The 20,410-nt window shown below is 42.7% G+C and overlaps 1 protein-coding gene and 1 pseudogene across 2 annotated transcripts in view; one reads left to right on the top strand and one right to left on the bottom strand.

The window, feature by feature from the left end:
• PCDH11X (protocadherin 11 X-linked) overlaps nt 1–20,410 on the top strand; it is a 1,230,124-nt gene that overhangs the window by 446,339 nt on the left and 763,375 nt on the right. The gene's annotated exons all lie outside the window — the stretch shown is intronic.
• On the bottom strand, nt 396–526 carry LOC119930301 (annotated as a pseudogene).

Here is a 20,410-nt window from a genome sequence, read left to right as displayed (position 1 = left end):
GTTAACATTTACGTAGTTTCAAACAAATGACTCTGAAGGTGGTGTGTCAATCCTGTAACTGTTCAAATCCTCCTAATGATTGTTGGAGGCAAATGGAGCATTTCCTGAATGCTCACTTGGTACGGTGCACTGAAGTCGATACTTGGGAAATAAATGATGCGTTTCCTGCTCACAAAGAACTTACACTCTAAAGGGACGAAATGTTTGAAGAAGGTGTCTTGTCTTAGGCCGTCGCGTCATTTCCAACCCATAGCGACCCCACAGACACATCTCTCCCAGAATGCCCCGCTCGCCATCTACAATCGTTCTGGTAGTGTTTTCTTGGTAGAGTTTTCTTGGTAAAAATACAGAAGTGGTTTACCGTGGCCGCTGCTGTCCAGCATGGATTAATTTTGACTTGTAGCAGATTGTCTTCCATTCACTGGCCAAGCCAGGAATGGAATGGGTAGGCCTCTGCTCGACTCTCCCTCCTTTAACCGAGACTGGTCGAGTACTGGAAACTCTCCCGGTGAGACCCTGAGAGGGGTGAAGGTGTCTTGCCCTCTTTAGAGGCATGTGCAAAATTTGAAAATGCCTAGTGATAGGTGGGACAGTACTTACCAGAGAAGCAGCGTGGCTCAGCGGAAAGAGCCCAGGCTTGGGAGTCAGAGGTCGTGGGTTCTAATTCCGGCTCTGCCACTTATCAGCTGTGTGACTTGGGCAAGTCACTTAACTTCTCTGTGCCTCAGTTATCTTATATGTACCACAGTTACTTCATCTGTAAAATGGGAATGAGGACTGTGAGCCCCATGTGGGACAACCTGATTACCTTGTATCTCCCCTAGTGCTTAGAACAGTGCCTGGCATATAGTAAGCACTTAACAAATACCCTCATTATTATTATTATTATTATTGCCAAAGCTCTTTTGTGGGAGAAAGTTCTGAAATGGTAGAACTCTTTCGGCCCATTCCCTCACCATTCACGAATTTGTCTTGATCAATTTAGGAATCAATCAATCAATCAGTCGTATTTATTGAGCGCTTACTGTGTGCAGAGTGCTGTACTAAGCACTTGAGAAGTACAATTTGGCAACATGTAGAGTCGGTCTTTACCCAACAGGGGGTTCACAGTCTAGAATGTCTAGAACAGTCTAGGAATGTTTTCATGCCACAAGGTAACACACATTAGCTCATCTCACAAGAAACTGATTAATACACCAGAATAATTATGGATATACTTGATAGACAGATCTATTTCTCATTTATTAGACTGGATACTGCCTAAGAAATGGGATTAGATTGAGTAGTATGCATTAGCAACTGGTTCAAGGAATATTCCTGCCTAGATTATGAAGTAGCAGGATGTCCTTTCCCACTATAGAATAGTACTAATTCTAATAATAATAATAATTCTAATAATATTAATTCTAATAATATTAATTCTAATAATGATGACAATAGTAATTGTGATATTTGTTAAGCACTTACTATGTGCCAAGGACTACACTAAGCACTGGGGTAGATTCAAGACAATCAGGTCCCTAATAATAATAATGGCATTTGTTAAGTGCTTACTATGTGGAAAGCACTGTTCTAAGAGCTGGGGTGGATACAAGATGATGAGGTTGTCCCACGTGGGGCTCACAGTCTTAATCCCCATTTCACAGATGAAGTAACTGAGGCACAGAGAAATGAAGTGACTTGCCCAAAGTCACACAGCTGACAAGTGGCAGAACAGGGATTAGAATCCATGATCATGGGCCTCACAGTCTAAGTAGGAGTGGGAACAGGAATTGGATCCTCATTTTGCAGATGAGGGAACTCAGGAACAGGGAAGTTTAAGTGATTTGTCCAAGGTTATGCCACACATGACAGAGCAGGGATTAGAACTCAAGTCCTCCGACTCGCAGCCCCATGCTTTTTCCAGTAGGTTGTGGTTCTTAAACATTATTCCCACCCATGGTGCAGTGCTGGGAATGCACAATATCTTGGGAATGACTCTAGGAATCCATCCCCTTTTCCTCCTCCCCCTACAACTCCACACCTCCCCCTTCTCCATATTGCTTTCCTAATATCAAATTTCCCAATCCGGCAACTCGATCCCACTGTCTGACTGCTAAACACTATGTTATGTCACACTTCAATTATTGTACATTCTCATTGTGTTACACCTATAATGACACAATTACTGACTGATGTCGTCATCTCTTAGTCTTGGATTAAAAACATGAAAGGAACGGATACTGGATCAGAAGCATCATGGCTCAGAGGAAAGAGCCCGGTCTTCGGAGTCAGAGGTCGTGGGTTCAAACCTTGGCTCCACCAGTTGTCAGCTGTGTGACTTTGGGCAAGTCACTTAACTTCTCTGGGCCTCAGTTACCTTATCTGTAAAATGGGGATTAAGACTGTGAGCCCCCCCATGGGACAACCTGATCACCTTGTAACCTCCCCAGCGCTTAGAACAGTGCTTTGCACATAAGCGCTTAATAAATGTCATTATTATTATTATTTCAGCACAGTATTTTATCTCCAGTGACACTAGAGGACTGAGTGAGATTACCCTCCCTAGCAAACATTCTCTTGGGTAGTGATTATAGTTTATACTATCCCAAACTTTTCCCTCTAATTACATTATAGACCTTTAACATTTTGATTTTTTTTTTTTTTTTTTTGCCTGTGCAACTTCTAACCCAATTAATTCCACAGGAAACATTCCTTTTTGCAGTTTGTTCTGGTATGGTGGGATGTTGGGAACAATAATCCTATGCCATTATTTCATGATTTATTGCCTGGATCCGTAGACTGTGAGCTCATTGTGTAGAGGGAGCATGTCTATCAGCGTGTTGTATTGGACTTTCCCAAGTGCTTAGTAGTGTGGTCCACATAACCTATGTGATCAATAGGGAAGAGGTTTGGGGATGGGGGAGGAAAAAGGACTGTTTGTGGATTAATAGTCAAACTAGGGAGCTAGTTTGTCCTTGATGCCCTTTTTGAGGAAACTGAGCATTGTGTTGGCTCTGAGTAGGCACCATCCCAATGTCAAGGAATTTTGTATGAGGGAAAGGGCACAAAATATAATAAGGATTCCAAATCTCTTTCCTAAGTCTCAAGCCATAACTCAGGACTCAACACTTGGTAGGGATAGTTTGGATTTTTTTTTCCCCATAAGTGAATTATCTTCCTGTTGGTGTTTTTTGGTGGTGTTATTGTTTAGTTTTGCTCTTTTTGTTTTTCTCTCTTAAATCTCATCAAACATTTTTCTGCCTATTCATTCAGCTGTATCATCTTATTACAATTTCTTTCCATTTCACCATCCAGAAGTTGTCATTTCTGAAATTAGACTTCTGCGTGCACTTCTTCAACCACAATTTCAAAAAAAAAAATTAAGCTCATCTTCCTTCTGTACACACTGCCTCCTAAAATCCAGGTTTCCCCAACTAATTCTAAGTACCCAGAATCTTATGAACTCTCCATCTGCCTATTGTAGTCAATTTCTTTATGCCCAGCCTAGGCACTTGGGTAAAAATGCATATTTAATTGAACATTAAATTTTATTCTGATTTCACTTGTACATTTCTAAGTCAGTCTACCTTCTTAGAAGAAAAGTCCTTGTGAGCAGGGAATCTAGCTTATGCTTCTGTTGTAACACTAATAATAATGGCATTTATTAAGTGCTTACTATGTGCAAAGCACTGTTCTAAGCACTGGGGAGGTTACAAGGTGATCAGGTTGTCCCACGGGGGAGCTCACAGTCTTAATCCCCATTTTACAGGTGAGGTAACTGAAAGCCGGAGAAGTTGTGACTTGCCCAAAGTTACACAGCTGCCAATTGGCGGAGCCGGGATTTGAACCCACGATCTCTGACTCCAAAGCCCGGGTTATTTCCACTCAGCCACACTGCTTCTCTAAATCCCAAGTGCTTAATATAGTGGATTGCATTCAGTTGGTACTCAATTACCATTACTACCTTATATGCCTTATACTGAGCCTTAGTGGTGAGGTCCATCCTATCGGTCCGAAAATTTCCATCATGGAGTTGTCTCATTTTGATTATTCTTGTTCTAGGTCATGTGATTTGTGCATATTATGAAGTTGATCTCTAGTAATTCTAATTGGCCATGAGGTTCTGTATGGTTTTTACCCTTTTCCCTTTTTCTCATTGACCTAAAATCTGCTCTTTGGATCTGAGTGGTGTGACTACACTTTTTAACAGGTTGTTAGGCTTTCCAAATTGCCTAGCTTATAACCCAGAAACCTTCCTATTAACTGGTTAAGAGGTGGTCGAACAGGGGAGAGGTAGAGGGTGGTGGGGGGTGAAATCTGATAGACATTTTAACCACTTCGATGTCAGTTTTGAGGCCACAAAAACTTCAACATCAGAGTATTAAGATTGCAAAAAAGCAGAAACTTGAAATCCTCCATCTTGGAAAATAGGTACCATTAAGCTCATTTATGGTCATGTATCTGTTATTATTGATTTCATATTTTTAAGGATGTTATGAAACAAAATAATCACCACATCGAATGGAGGGGAAAGGATAAAAGAAATTCACAAACATGTAATAACTGATTAGTTATGGAACTTTACCTGCTGAATAATAGTAAAATTATAATACTTGGAATTACATGATAATCTTGAGAGGTACAGATTTAAAAGATGTATCGTTTCAGCACCATCCCCTTCCTGCCAGACCTGAACTCCAGCAAAACTGGGGAGAGCCACGGATTGTGCAGATATTTAGATGTCAGAAATGGGCTGCTTGTCAGGGATGGTGTAGGGGCCTAGGAAAACTCTGAGCTGAGATGGAACAAGGTTTAAGACAATCACGGTTTCTTTAATTTCACATAATAGCTAAATGGTGTAAATGATTGTAAGCTGTGGACTGTAAGATGCCCCCTTTAGACTGTAAGTTGCCTATTTTAAAAATTGTATTTGTTACTACTATGTTCCAGGCACTATAGTAAGCACTGGGGTAGATAGAAAATACTTAGGTTGGACTCAGTGCATGTCCCACATGGGCTCCCTATGGGCAGAAAACATGCTTACCAGTTCTGTTGTACTCCCCAAGCACTTAGTAGAGTGCTCTGCCCGTGGTAAGTGCTGAATAAATATGATTGAAATGAGAACTATAATGCAATAACATACTAGTTTGCCTTTTAACTAAGCCTGCTGATTCAAGCTATTTGACTTCCTGATTGCATTAAGGGTTAAACCCGAACAACAAAGCTGCACATCTATCTCCTCTAGATCATCTTGCCTTGCCAATGATGGCAGTAAAGCTAGCTTGGAGTTGTTCTGGATTCCAGAAAACAAAAAAAACCCAAAACATTTAACATGGTTCAACTTCAGATGAGATGTTAATCTTCCAAAGATCCAGGCATGGGGGCTACAAGGAGTAAAAGATTAATATTTTAAGTATCTAAGTATGGTTCAGCAGAATAGTCCTGATGCTTGTCAACTGCAGAGAGGACCAGTTACTCTGAGTACAATACGTGAAACTAACGTCTGTCTGTCATTTAATAGTATCTGAGCGCTTACTGTGTGCAGAGTACTGCACTCAGCAATTGGGAGAATATAAACAATCAAGACTATTGAGTGCTCACTATGTACAGAGCACTGTACTAGGCTCTTGGGAGAGTAAGTTACAATAGAGTTAGCAGCCATGTTCCCTGCCCACAATGAGCTTACAGTCCTTGGTGTAACTTTTCATAACCCCAGCACTTTTTCTTGAGTTCTCCATGGGCCATTATGTGGAACTATTCCATCCATCCAAACCTACAGTGTCTATTTGAGGAGACCCCTAATCTCCCCTTCCCCTATCCACTTTGTCTCTAGCCATTGCATTCTCCTCCAAGATCTCTGAAAACACAGGTGCCATTTCTCAGACATAGGGTCGGGGTAAGGAACTGAGTCAAAGGTATACCGAGCACTTAAAATGAAACAATGTTGAACATCAGGCTATCCAGTACTGTGTTCATGCTCGACAGGAGGCTAGGCCAGCTGAAATCCAGACATCAGAGCATTATGTTTGCTAGCCATTTGTTGTAAAATCATCTATTGCCTCAATTTTTATACTCCAGACTTATTTCATTTTTTAAAAAATCAGGCACTAGTTTGAGAAAGTAGTGTTCTGTGGAGAAGAATAGCTTGAAAGGACAAGGGTTTTAATTTGAATCCATGGGATTACTATAGTTTGGGATGGGCTCACACAGTGCAGTGGAAAAAAAGACTGGACAGGCACTGTTTGTCACAAGCCAGCCTAGCCTGTAGAGAATTTGGAATAGCTGTTCAACCTCAAAGAAGCTAAATTAATCTCCGTGAATATCTCTCCACTGAAATAGTCTAATGTTAACTAACAGTTTCCAGTGATCAAAGTGATTTACTTAAATAATTTATTTACGAAGAAAACTGAAAGCGATTTCATTCTTGTAATAAGGCAAGTTGGTCTGTCTGGAGGGAGGGTGATGGGAAGGGAAACCAGCTTCAACTAGGATAATTACTCCTCTGGAGAATTCCTCCAAAGGCCATGCTTGAGCCTCAGCCTACCTTCACATCCAGAGTTAACCACAAAGGGGTGTTTGGTGGTTATTTTATAATTAAACTCATATTGATAATATTGTAGTTCTGATTACAACTCAACTGTAGACTACCTTTCATAACCCTTCAAGCATCAGTTACTCCTTTGGTCATCATCATCATCAATCGTATGTATTGAGCGCTTAATGTGTGCAGAGCACTGTACTAAGCGCTTGGGAAGTACAAGTTGGTAACATATAGAGACAGTCCCTACCCAGCAGTGGGCTCACAGTCTAAAAGGGGGAGACAGAGAACAAAACCAAACATACTAACAAAATAAAATAAATAGAATAGATATGTACTAGTAAAATAAATAAATAGAGTAATAAACAGTCTCTTCATTGATGAATGATAAATGTTGTTTAAGTGCTCATTTGCCAGGTATAGCTGTAATTAACCTTTCACTGGGTTTTTAAAATTAGTGTCTAATACCTCCTCTTCCTCCTCCTCCCTCCCACCCCGCAGCCATTTTGTCCACCTTCTGCATTCATCCTCTTAACTTCCTCTCTTGGATGCCAAAAAGGCCACATACTTGAGATGGCTGCTGGAATTCTTTTATTCCTGGTATCCCATTGCTGTTCAGCTACACTCAATCTCTTCCAATCCCCGACCCTGAATTTCTGGAGTAAGAGATGTCCAAAGAACTTCCACCAGCTGGCGTGTTTCCATGTTGAAAACTGAGCAGGGAACATTAAGTTATGGTCAGAACATTATTCCAAGCAGCACATATGCAAGGGAAAAAAAAATCCCAGGGAGAGAGAGCTCTGACTTGACAGATTTAGCTCTGGCAAACCGAAGAGAACAAATTTACTGTTCCAGGGAGCCCTCTGTGCCAAGGGGAGCAGGAAGGTTTTTGCTTAAGATGCTTGGTCTGAAGATAGTCAATGTGGTGTTTTTCTCTTCCTCCAATCCCTGTAGTTTGCACAATGTGAAATGAGGGGCTCGTACATCAAGCACTTAGTACAGTGCTCTGCACACAGTAAGTACTCAATAAATATGACTGAATGAAGGAATCTCCCCCTTCTGGACTGTGAGCCCGTTGTTGGATAGGGACCATCTCTATATGTTGCCGACTTGTACTTCCCAAGCGCTTAGTACAGTGCTCTGCACACAGTAAGCGCTCAATAAATACGATTGAATGAATGAATGAGGGACTAAATTGGTAATGTCCAGTGGAGTTCTAAAATATTTTTACAAGATGTACTACTTTTAGAGGAACAGCATGTCTTAGTGAATAGAGGGGCTAGGAGTTAGAAGGACCTGGGTGCTAATCCCGGCTCTTCCACATGTCTGCAGTGAGCTTGGGCATGTCATTTCACTTCTCTGGGCCTCTGTTACCTGTAAAATGGGGATCAAGAGTGTGAGCCCTATGTGGGACAGGGACTGAGTCCAAACTCAAAGATTTCTATCTACTCCAGCGCTTAGAACAGTACTTGGCACATAGTAAGTGCTTAAGAAGTACCATTATTCTTACTATTATTATTGTTATTTCCTTTTGAGTATGAACTGTGTTCCTGTTCACAGGAAAACCTCAGGCTAAAATTGAAGGAAGTCTGGGCAAAGTCCACTGGGAAAGTCCCTCTTGTATCCTAGGCACCAAGAGCTGTATGACTGCCACATAGTTAAAAAGAATGATGGTGAAATTGCAGCCTATTGATTCTCTGAGTTTGAACCAAACACTGGGAAGTTAAATGCCAGTCCCCTAAGCTGTAAACTCTTCCAGGGCAGGGAATATGTCTATCAACTCTTTTGCACTTTCCCAATCACTATGCTCTGTAATAATAATAGGAATAATAATTTGTCATATTTCTTAAGCACTTTGTGCCAAGCAATGTTCTAAGCACTGGGGTAAATGATGGTGATAATAATGATGATGATGGCATTTGTGAAGTGCTTACTATGTGCAAAGCATTGTTCTAAGCGCTGGGGAATAAAAGGTGGTCAGGTGGTCCCACATGGGACTCACAGTCTTAATCCCCATTTTCCAGATGAGGGAACTGAGGCACAGAGAAGTGAAGTGACTTGCCCAAAGTCACACAGCTGACAAGTGGCAGAGCCAGGATTAGAGCCCACGACCTCTGACTCCCAAACCCATGCTCTTTTCACTGAGCCACGCTGCTTCTCCACAGTAAGCACTTAGGACTGATAACTTCCTCATAAAAGTCAAATTCATTCATTCAATCATCTTGAGCACTTACTGTGTGCAGAGCACTGTACTAAGCGCTTGGGAAGTACGAGTCAGCAACATATAGAGACGGTCCCTACCCAACAACGGGCTCACAGCCTAGAAGGGGGAGACAGACAACAAAACAAAACATGTAGACAGGTGTCAAAATCATCAGAACACATAGAATTAAAGCAATATGCACATCATTAACAAAATAAATAGAATAGTAAATATGTACAAGTAAAATAGAGTAATAAATCTGTACAGATATATACAAGTGCTGTGGGGAGGGGAAAGGAGGTAGGGCGTGGGAGATAGGGAGGAGGAGACGTCTGGGAAGGCCTCCTGGAGGAGGTGAGCTCTCAATAGGGCTTTGAAGGGAGGAAGAGAGCTAGCTTGGCGGATGTGCAGAGGGAGGGCATTCCAGGCCAGGGGGCGGACGTGGGCTGTTGGTCAATGGCAGGACAGGCGAGAGTGAGGCACAGTGAAGAGGTTAGTGGCAGAGGAGCGGAGGGTGCGGGCTGGGCTGGAGAAGGAGAGAAGGGAGGTGAGGTAGGAGGGGGCGAGGCGACGGACAGCCTTGAAGCCTGGGGTGAGGAGATTTTGCTTGATTTGTAGGTTGACAGGCAGCCACTGGAGATCTTTGAGGAGGGGGGTAACATGCCCAGAGATTTTCTGCACAGAGATAATCCGGGCTGTGGAGCGAAGTATAGACTGAAGTGGGGAGAAACCGGAGGATGGGAGATCAGAGTGGAGGCTGATGCAGTAATCCAGTCGGGATAGGATGAGAGATTGAACCAGCAAGATAGCGGTTTGGATGGAGAGGAAAGGGCAGATCTTGGTGATGTTGTGGAGGTGAGACAGGCAGGTTTTGGTGATGGATTGGATATGTGGGGTGAAGGAGAGAGCAGAGTTGAGGATGACACCGAGTTTGCGGGCTTGTGAGATGGGAAGGATGGTAGTGCCCGTCTACAGTGGTGAGAAAGTCAGGGAGAGGGCAGGGTTTGGGAGGGAAGATAAGGAGTTCACTCTTGGACATACTGAGTTTTAGATGGCAGGCAAACATCCAGATGGAGATGTCCTGAAGACAGGAGGAGATATGAGCATGGAGGGAGAGAGAGCAGGGGCGGAGATGCAGATTTGGGTGTCATCAGCATAGAGATGATAGTTGAAGCCGTGGGAGCGAATGAGTTCACCAAAGGAGTGAGTGTAGATAGAGAACAGAAGGGGACCAAGAACTAACCCTTGAGGAACGCCTACCGTAAGGGGATGGGAGGGGGAGGAGGAGCCCTCAAAGGAGAATGAAAATGAACGGCCAGAGTTTAAAGTCAATCAGGTTGGTCACAGTCCCTGTCCTCCATGGGACTCACACTCTTAATTACCATTTTGTAGGTGAGGGACCTGAGGTCTGGAGAAGTGAAATGACTTGCCCAAGGTCACCCATCAGACCTGTGGAGGAGCTGGGTTTAGAACCCAGGGACCTCTGACCCCCAGGCCCGTGCTCTATCCACTAACCTGCACTGCTTCTCCACAGTAAGCACATGGCAATTGATTTTTTTGACTGATAACTTTCTCATATGGACATAGTCATACTGGATATTTTAAAAGTGGCAGCTGTCTGGTTTATGTCCAGAAGGAGATATACTTTCCACTTTTTGTGCCTCAAAAATATATCAGGCACTATTGCCTCCAACACTGGTGACCACCCACTTCTCATGGAAATATTATCCAACCTTGCTTCAGTGCCACTGTCCTTTCCTTGTTCTCGTCCTATCTCTCTGGCCACCCACTCTCCATCTCTTTCATGAGCTCCCCTTCTGCCTCCCACCTCCTAACTGTGGAAGTCGTCAGTGCTCAGTTCAGGTTTGCTTCTATTCTCCACCTACACCCACTCCTTCAGAGAACTCATTTGCTCCCATGGCTTGAACTAACATCTCGATGCTGATGACTTCCAAATCTACATCTTCAGCCCTGATTTCTCTCTGTAGTTTCCTATTTTCTCCTGCCTCGAGGACATCCCTATTTGGATGGCCCACTGACACCTCTAACAACATATAAAAAAGTCAATCTTCTCATATCCCACTGATACCCTGTCCTCTCCCTGACTTTTCTATCGCTGTAGCCCACCCCACTATCAATCCTGTCTCATAAGCCCGTAACCTTGCCATAATCCTCAACTCATCTCTCTCATTCAACCGGTAAGTCATTAAAACTGGTCAGTTCACCTTCACAACATCACTAAAAATTGCCCTCGGCTCTCGATCCGAACTGCTACCACATTCATCTAAGCACTCACCTACCCTGCCTTGATGACTGCATCAACCTCTTGGCTGAACTCCTTGTATCCAGTCTCTCCCTACTCCAGTCCATACTTCACTTTGCTGCCCAGATCATTTTTCTGTGAAAATGTTCATTCTGTTTTCCCTCTCCTTAGGAACCTCCAGCGGTTGCCCAGCCACCTCCTCATCAAACAGAAACACCTCTCCATCGGCTTTAAAGCACTCTATCACCTTGTCCCCTCCTATGTCACCTCACTACTCTACTATTACAACCCAGTCCACATACTTCGCTCCCCTAATGCTAACCTTCTCATTTTACCTCGATCTCGTCACCGACATTTTGCTTACATCTTGCCTCTCGCTAGGAACCCCCTCCCTCTTCATATCTGACAAGAGGTCTTCCCTGACTGAGCCTTCATTTCCTCTTCTCCCACTCCCTTCTTTGTCACCCTTGCCCTAGCATTTACACTCTTTATTCACCCATTCCTCCGCCCTAAAATAGCTATGTAACTATCCATAATTTAATGTATTTATTTTATCTGTCTCCCCTTCTAGGCTTTACGTTCACTGTGGGCAGGGAATGGCTACGAATGTGTCCTATTGTACTCTCCCAAGCACTTAGTGCAGTGCTCTGCACACATTAAGAGCTTAAATAATAATAATAATGGCATTTATTAAGCGCTTACTAAGTGCAAAGCACTGTTCTAAGCGCTTGGGAGGTTACAAGGATCAGGTTGTCCCACAGGGGGCTCACAATCTTAATCCCGATTTTACAGATGAGGTAACTGAGGCACAAAGAAGTTAAGTGACTTGCCCAAAGTCACACAGCTGACAATTGGCGGAGCCGGGATTTGAACCTATGACCTCTGACTCCAAAGCCTGTGCTGTTTCCACTGAGCCACGCTGCTTCTGTAAATATGATTGGTTGATTGATCTGCCCCTCTCTGTTTGCTCAACTAGCTCTACTTTGTTAATTTCTGAACCCTTGAGAAGGCATTTGAATCACTGTTTCGGTCCTACAAGCTTTATATTCATTTTGAAGATTGACTTTGTGTGTTTAAATTTGTCATTCCGTAACAATTCTGTTTCGCTCGCTATTATTTCTGGCTTGTAATTGGAATTCAAAGGTTTACCAGGGAGAAGGGAAACAATAATTGTGGATTTCCCCCAAAATAAATCAATTGAACACCAAGTAAGGATTAATTTACTGGGCCAGTCCGAATAAGAAAACAGCCTTGCAAGTAGTCAGGTCTAAGGCATTTTCCAGTGTTTGGCAGGAAATGATGAAGAATAGTCTTATTCCCCTAATTGTTCATATGTTGGGCAAACTGAACATTTATTTGCCCATCTGAACTCACTCACCTCTTTTTGCTCCCACAAATCCATGGAGCATTTACAATTTCATGAAAACTCAGCCAATGCTGACCCCTTCCATTTTTAATAATAGGAACTGTGAAAACTGTGACAAGTCAAGAAAAAATGGTCTGCCTCTTTTTTTTTTTTTTTACTGAATCTCATCCTCAAGGAAATGAGAAGTTACTCCTCCCTAATTCTAACTTTAAACTTTTCCCCAACTTCCAAGGCATAATAAATGTCTTAATTTAAAATCAAGTCAATTGTTTGACCTGTTCTATTATATTACCACATATCAAAAGGGCAGTCATTAATACTGTCATGCCTGTATCTTTTTTTTAATATGGGCATAAAATTGCTCCTTTTCCAAACCTCAGAGCTTTCTCCTGCCCTCCCTAATTTCTCAAAATGAAGACAGTCATTAAATATCTAGGCTACGTCAATTCTGATCTTTCTTCTTCATTTCGGTCTCGTACTTCCTCTGGCCTTCAGGACATCTCTGCTTGGATATCATTCATTCAATTCATGCAGTTGTATTTATTGGGCGCTTATTGTCTGCAGAGCACAGTAGTAATCTCTTGGAAAGTACAGTTCAGCAATAAGGAGACACAATCCCTGCCCACATCAGGCTTACAGTCTGCTGGGGTTCCCACCGACACCTCTAACTTGATAGAACTACTCAATTCCCACCCAAACCCTGCCCTCCCCCTGACTTTTCCATCACTGTAAACAGAACTACCATCTTCCATCTCACAACACAGGGCCTGGGGTCTAATCCTGACTCTGCCACTTGTCTGCGGTGAAGCCCTGGCTAAGTCACTTAACTCTGAAAAGTAGTGTGGCCTAGTGTTGAGTGGCCTGGGAGTCAAGTCAAAAGATCTAGGTCCTAATTCCAGCTCTGCCACTTGTCTGCCGTGTGACCTTGGGCAAGTCACTTAATTTCTCTGCACCTATTCCTCATTTGTGAAATGGGGATTAAGACTGTGAGCCCTAGGTGGGATAAAGACTGTGTCCAACCTGATTAATTTGTATTTGCCTCAGCACTTAGTATAGTGCCTGGCACACAGAAAGTGCTTACATACCATAAAACCTTGGCATTATCCTTTAATCATCTCCCTCACTCACCCCACATATTAGCAAAATCCTGTCAATTCTAACTTCACAACATCACTAAAGTGCACCCTTTACTCTCCATCCAACTGTTATTCCATTAATAAAAGCTATTATCCTATCCTGTCTTGAATACTGCATCCACCTTATTGTGATCCTCCCAGCCTCTTCTCTTTCTCTCCAGTTCAGTCCACACCTTTCTCTGCTGCCTGGATCATTTTTCTACAAAACTGCTCTGTGCATGTTTCCCCACTCAAGAACCTCCAGCGGTTACTCATCCACCTCTGCATCAAACAAAAAATGTTTCACCATCTGGCTTTAAAACAGTCAATCTTCTTGGGTTTTCTACAACTAGCTGTGTGATGTTGGGCAAGTCACTTAACTTCTCTGGGCTTGTATCTACCCCAGCACTTAGTACAGTACCCGGCATATAGTTAAACACTTAACAAATACTTTAAAAAAAAAACAAACAATAAATTTTTGGACCCCAACAAGAGATGGAAATCATGCTTCCTCAGTTTTGAGAACTTCTTAGCCTCATAAATGTCCATTGGTGTGGTTCCATTAGCCTTCAGGAGTCTTAGATGGACTCTTACGCTTATCTATCAGGGTCCCACTGAAAACATGTTTCTTCTTAAAAGAATATAGATCTAGAAAAGACCCTTTGGGGCTTTCCTGAAGAAAGTCCCCCTGACCAACTTATCTAATCTCCTAACTCGCAATTCTTTCCCTCTCCAGGCTCTCTTTCCTCCTCCCCACTTTCTCTTCTGTATCACCTATGAAGTTGGAGCTGTACTCTTTTAGCACTTGATATTCATCCCTCCCTTAACTCCTCAGAATTTATGTACATATGCATCATTTATTTCTTTGAACCATCTCCCCTTCTAGATGTAAAGTTCATTGTGAGCACAGAATGTCTCTGCCAACTCTGATGTCTTGTACTCTTCCAAGCACTTTGTAATGTGCACTGCACACAATAAGCGCTCAAATACCATTGATTTGATTTGTCCATCATGAATATCAGTAGGTTGGGACATTATAAATTATATCATAGCTTTAACCTTGGCGATCACCATGCATTTTGGGAGAGTAAAGATGTTCACTGGAAATATAAAGTATGAATTCATTTGTCTTACAATTTGTGGGTCTATTGGAATATAGCTGGGTAGCGCCGTGCAAATGTCAAAGGAACAGAGTATACTCCTTGCATTTGTAGAAGAGCACGGAAATATTCACTCATTAAAATGGAATAACTGAAGGACTAAAGTCTCTAAATTATTAATGCTCTTAATAAATTTAAATTTGATTCTGAAGTGACTAATTTGAAGAGATGCTGTCACCTTTGCATTTCGCCTGTGTATATACAAATTGGGGAATTAGCTTTTTCAGCGAGCAACTTTATCTGTGTTTCCGCTACTCTGATCACAGGCTCTGGAGCTCTTCAAGTGGAGATTTACATCCCAACACTCTTAGTCTGAAAGAGCAACTGCTTGAATAATCCTACAAGCTTCACCCCCTCATCTCCCTCTTGCTTTAGGTTTTTAAGGGAGAAATCTGGAGTGTCCAATGATTTTGCAATCCAGACAAGAAAAATTCTTTCTTAAAGTTTAGGTCAGGAAACTATTTCCAGATATGAACCATTTAGTAGTCTTCCTGAAGTCTGTAAACTCATTCTCTAGACTATAAACTCACTGTGGGCAGGGAATATGTCCATTGGTTTATTGTACTCTCCCAAGTGCTTAGTACAGTGTTCTGTGCCCAGAGCTCAATAAATACGATTTACTAACTGACAAGTCCTTGTCACCCAAGCCTCTATCTGTTGGGCAGTGTTTTGAGCATCGATGTGGTGCAGCCAACCCCCTAAACCGACGCCCCCTTCTCTATAATCCCTCTCAGACACAGATGTAGAAGAATAGTATCCTATTTTCAGTGTGTGATTTTCTCCCTCCTGGACTTCTTCGATCAACCCGTTGTCCAGGTTCACCAGGCAATTTAGGAGTAAATCACTAGTCAATGATGCCGGCTGTGTTCCCGGTTTTGATGATGGCTTGATAACAGCAAGATGGGACTACTGTGTTCATTCTAGACTGTGAGCCCACTGTTGGGTAGGGACCGTCTCTATATGTTGCCAACTTGTACTTCCCAAGCGCTTAGTACAGTGCTCTGCACACAGTAAGCGCTCAATAAATATGAGTGAATGAAGGATGAAATATTTATAGGCTTGGTTTGAGCCCTGGGAGATAGGGGTAACCAACTGGAAGTTGCCAAATAATAATAATAGTAATAGTGATGACATTTGTTAAGCACTTAGTATGTGCGAAGCACTGTTCTAAACACTGGGGGAGGGGGATACAAGGTGATCAGATTGTCCCACGTGGGCTCACAGTCTTCATCCCCATTTTACAGATGAGGTAACTGAGGCCCAGAGAAGTTAAGTGACTTGCCCAAAGTCACACAGCCAACAAGTGGCAGAGCAGGGATTAGAACCCGTGACCTCTGGCTCCCAAGCCCGGGCTCTTTCCACTGAGCCACGCTGCTGAACCAGGTGATATCTAATTTGAAGTTCTGCTGGTTCTGCTTTGAAATGTTACTTCAGTAATAGCAATAATAATAATAGTGGTAGAGCACTCAGGTGTTGTGTGCCAGCCATTGAACTAAGTGTTCAGACAGAAGGATGCAGTCCCTGACACAGTCCCTCCCACATCTGGAGCTAAGACTGTAATGGGTACTAGATAATTAATCAAGGAGGTACAGCCTGATGGGTAGATATAAACGTCTTCTTCCCTATTTTGTTTTTGAATCTTAGCTTTTCCCCATTTCATTCCAAAGTGCTTTGCACATGGTAAGTGCTTAATAAATGCCATCGTTATTATTATTATTCTGTCCCTGGTGGATAAATTCAGCTACTGAGACAGGTTAACAGACCTGTGAACACTGAGGTCAGAAGAACCCGGATCAGTTGTCAGAAACAGAATCAAACATTTGAGGATGAAGCCACTTCCCCAGAATGCTACAAGTAATGATGCAATCCCTGCTAGTGGAAAACAGTGACTTCTGGGGAAACTAGAGAATTTATGGACCCATTTCCAGGGTGCAAAATAATTGGAAACAGCCTATCTTTCAGAGGAAGGGATTTTGACATGTTCTATATTGGTGATTAGCTTATGAAGAATTGGAACCAACTCTAGGGGGCAAGAATAAGACCACAGTTGTTTTTTCCATTTGAAGAATTCCACAGCTTCTAGAGGCAGACATTCAAGGAAAGAGCAAGAGTCTCTTTTCCTTTGCCAGAACCAGGCTGGGGGATCCATGCTTCTTCCCTGGATCCTTCTTTGTGCTGCCTCATTGCATTGCATCTGACTTCTCATTGCCCTAAATTTTCTGGTTTTTTTTTCCTCTAACCTTTGACTCTCGAGCCTTCCTTTGCTCAGCACTGTGCACAAATTTCTTTTGAAATGTAATAGCTTCCAATACAATGCAATATGAACAAATAATCGAGCTAGTGGCTAACTAATTTTAGGGGCAGTTGAGTCACTTTTCCTTCCACTTGAAGGGATGATGGTTTTTATATAATCTAGAATATCAAGCTGTAGCCAAAAAAGGTTTGTAGTGAAAATAAGACTATCCAGTCCTTGACATTTTTACTTATGGTGAAATTCTAAAATGCTTATCCTAAAGTAGGTCTATGGTGGACTTTGTCCATTCACTGAATCCATTAAATATGATAAGCATCCCTCTCCTCCTAGACTGTAAGCTCAATGTGGGCAGGGACCGTTCCTACCAATTGTGTTACATTATACCCTCCAAGCAGTTCTGTTCAGTGTCCTGCACACAGTAAGTGATCAAATATGATTGTTTCATCTCCTCAGAGTTTATATCTCATTATAAAGCTTGCTAGTGAATCCCTGGTTTCAGATGCAGTGGAGGATAGTCACCTAGAAAACCCCCAAAGTTCTGATTAGTTGCCTTGGTTCAGGCAAACAGTTCCAAAATTGAATAAAGAAGGAACGGGGGATGAGCAGAAATGCTTTCTAGGCAAACGCATGTCTCTCTGACCATGGAAAATAAGCCAACCATTTCATAAAACCCTCAGGAGGGGAGATGTATGCCTTCGTATTTTTCCCGGAGTAAGCATTACTACTGATAAATGGAGACAGGCCCAAACACACGGTAATACTCCTGGCAGGAAGTACATAACAAGCTGTTTTAATTGCTAATGCATTTGTATTAACAGGGCAATCCATGACAATTGTGCTGTCGATAATTACTGAGATATGGTTAAGGAATAGACAAAACAACAGGACTTGAAGTTGCCAGCCAAATGGAGGCCCAGTAATTGTCTGCTGTCTCAAATTCTAAAGGATAATGATTTCTGAAGGTTGAGGTTTATGAGAAGAGTTCATTATAAGTTTCAAACAATTCTCCGTTTTGCTATTGCTCTTCCATCGACTCGACAGCGAACGCGGATGCTGAAATTGGGCCCGGGGGAGCCTCTGTCTACCCATTGGTTAACCCTGTGACATTCCACTAAAAAGCACCGGGTTCTTTGGAAATACATAATGCATGAACTCCTTTGATTGTTTAGCATTGATCAGCACTTGAATAAATTGAGTTGCTATCATATTAACGTAAGTAGTAATGCTTTAGCAAGGTTTTTTCCTCTCTTTTGGCTTCAGTGGATCAAGTGGTTCAGAAATGGTGACGTCTTGAAGCAGAAAGTCAATTTAGAAAAGTCTAGGCTATGAATCCTACTAAAGAGATAGTAGGAGCCGGTGAAGTGGCACCCCTGTATATTCCATTTTAACTCCTGGTTAGGACTGCCAGTATGGATTTGTTCTCAGACTTCTTGTCTTCTCTGTTGTCAGATATGTCTATCTCGGCATTTCTCTGCTCTGTACGTAATTATGGCCAAATGCGGGCAGACTTCTATAGTAATGTAACTTCCTGGTGGGTCAGCAGGCAAGCCAACACATTTACCTCTTCCAGGACCTGGAAAGACAAGGTGCTGCAGATACTCAAAGAAAGAGACATGTACATATCATTTTTTAAGGCAGCATATGAAGAAAACATTCATGATAGGTAGCACGGATACACCCCATATTTTGCTTCCTTAAGAGTTTTCTTGCCTTGATTCAGTCAATCACATTTGTGGAGCTTTACTGAGTGCAGAGCATCGTACTAAGTCCTTGGGTGAGTACAGCAGCATGGCTCAGTTGAGAGAGCACGGGCTTGCGAGTCAGAGGTCATGGGTTCTAATCCTGGCTCCGCCTCTTGTCAGCTGTGTGACTTTGGGCAAGTCACTTCACTTCTCTGGGCCTCAGTTCCCTCATCTGTGAAATGGGGATTAAGACTGTGAGCCCCATGTGGGACAACCTGATCACCTTGTATCTCCCCCAGTGCTTAGAACAGTGCTTGGCACATAGTAAGCACTTAACAAATGCCAAAATTATTATTATTATTATTACAATGTAACAGACATACTCCCTATCCCCAAAGAGCTTAACAATAATAATGATGGTACTTGTTAAGGTCTTACTATGTGCCAAGCACTGTTCTAAGTGCTCTGGTAGATAAAGGTAATCAGGTTGGACACAGTCCCTGTTCCACATAATAATAATAATAATGATTGTGGTATTAAGTGCTTACTATATGCCATGCACTGTTCTAAGTGCCGGAGTAGATGCAAGGTAATCAGGTTGGACACAGTCCCTGTCCCACATAATAATAATAATAATAATAATAATAATAATAATAATAATAATATTGATTGTGGTATTAAGTGCTTACTATGTGCCAAGCACTGTTCTAAGTGCTGGAGTAGATGCAAGGTAATCAGGTTGGACACAGTCCCTGTCCCACATAATAATAATAATAATGATTGTGGTATTAAGTGCTTACTATGTGCCAAGCACTGTTCAAAGTGCTGGAGTAGATACAAGGTGATCAGGTTGGACACAGTCAATGTTCCTCATGGGGCTCACAATCTTGATCCCCAGTTTACAGTTGAGGTAACTGAGGCACAGATAAGTGTCTTGCCCAAAGTCACACAGCAGGCGTGTTGTGAGCCAGGATTAGAACCCAGTTCCCGCCGTCCCCCAGGCCTGTGTTTATCCACTGGGCCACTGCTCCCAGGTGCCAACAGTTCTGAGGGGCTGGGGAACAAAATATATTTTGCCTGTTTGAAAATGAATCAAACATTTTGGCACGGAGAAAGTACACTCGGATGTTTAGGTTTTGGGGGGCTTTGGTTTTTGAAATATTTAGCATGAAGGAAGCCTCCTCCACTTTGACCTGAAGGTGCCATGGCTCAGGAGGTGGCAGGCTTGGCTCTGGGGGAGCCGGGCTGTCCACGCTAAACCGTATATCCTCCAGAGCAGTCAGACCTGCTGGTCTGTTGCTCCGGGGCCTGTGGCCCTGCTGCAGACTTGCCCAGTCTGCCCAGTGCTTGCCATGTGGCCACCCTCCCCTCTCCCTCGCTTTCCACTAAACTGTAAACACCGGCACCCAGCGTGGCTCAGTGGAAAGAGCATGGGCTTTGAAGTCAGAGGTCATGGGTTCAAATCCTGGCTCCGCCAGTTGTTGGCTGTGTGACTCTGGGCAAGTCACTTCACTTCTCTGTGCCTCATTTATCTCATCTGTAATTAGGGATTAAGACTGAGCCCCATGTCCATCCTGATGTGCTTGTATTCACCCTAGAGCTTAGTACAGTGCCTGGCACTTAATAAGCACTTAACAAATACCACAATTATTATTGTTGTTGTTGTTATTATTATTAGAATCTAGGTCCTCTGACTCTTAGTGCTCTATCCGCAAAACCACACTGCTCCCCTTTGTACTCCCTCGAGGTCTTAATGCACTGCTCTGCACACAGTAAGCACTTAAATGTCATCAGTTAATATGAGCCAAGCATTCCTCTTTAGATTTTTTTTTCAGGAATTTGAGTAG

This window comes from Tachyglossus aculeatus, chromosome 6, assembly GCF_015852505.1.
Source record: "Tachyglossus aculeatus isolate mTacAcu1 chromosome 6, mTacAcu1.pri, whole genome shotgun sequence".
NCBI lineage: Eukaryota > Metazoa > Chordata > Mammalia > Monotremata > Tachyglossidae > Tachyglossus > Tachyglossus aculeatus.
The sequence above is the reverse complement of the archived record's forward strand: the minus strand, read 5'-3'. Positions and strand labels throughout refer to the sequence as shown.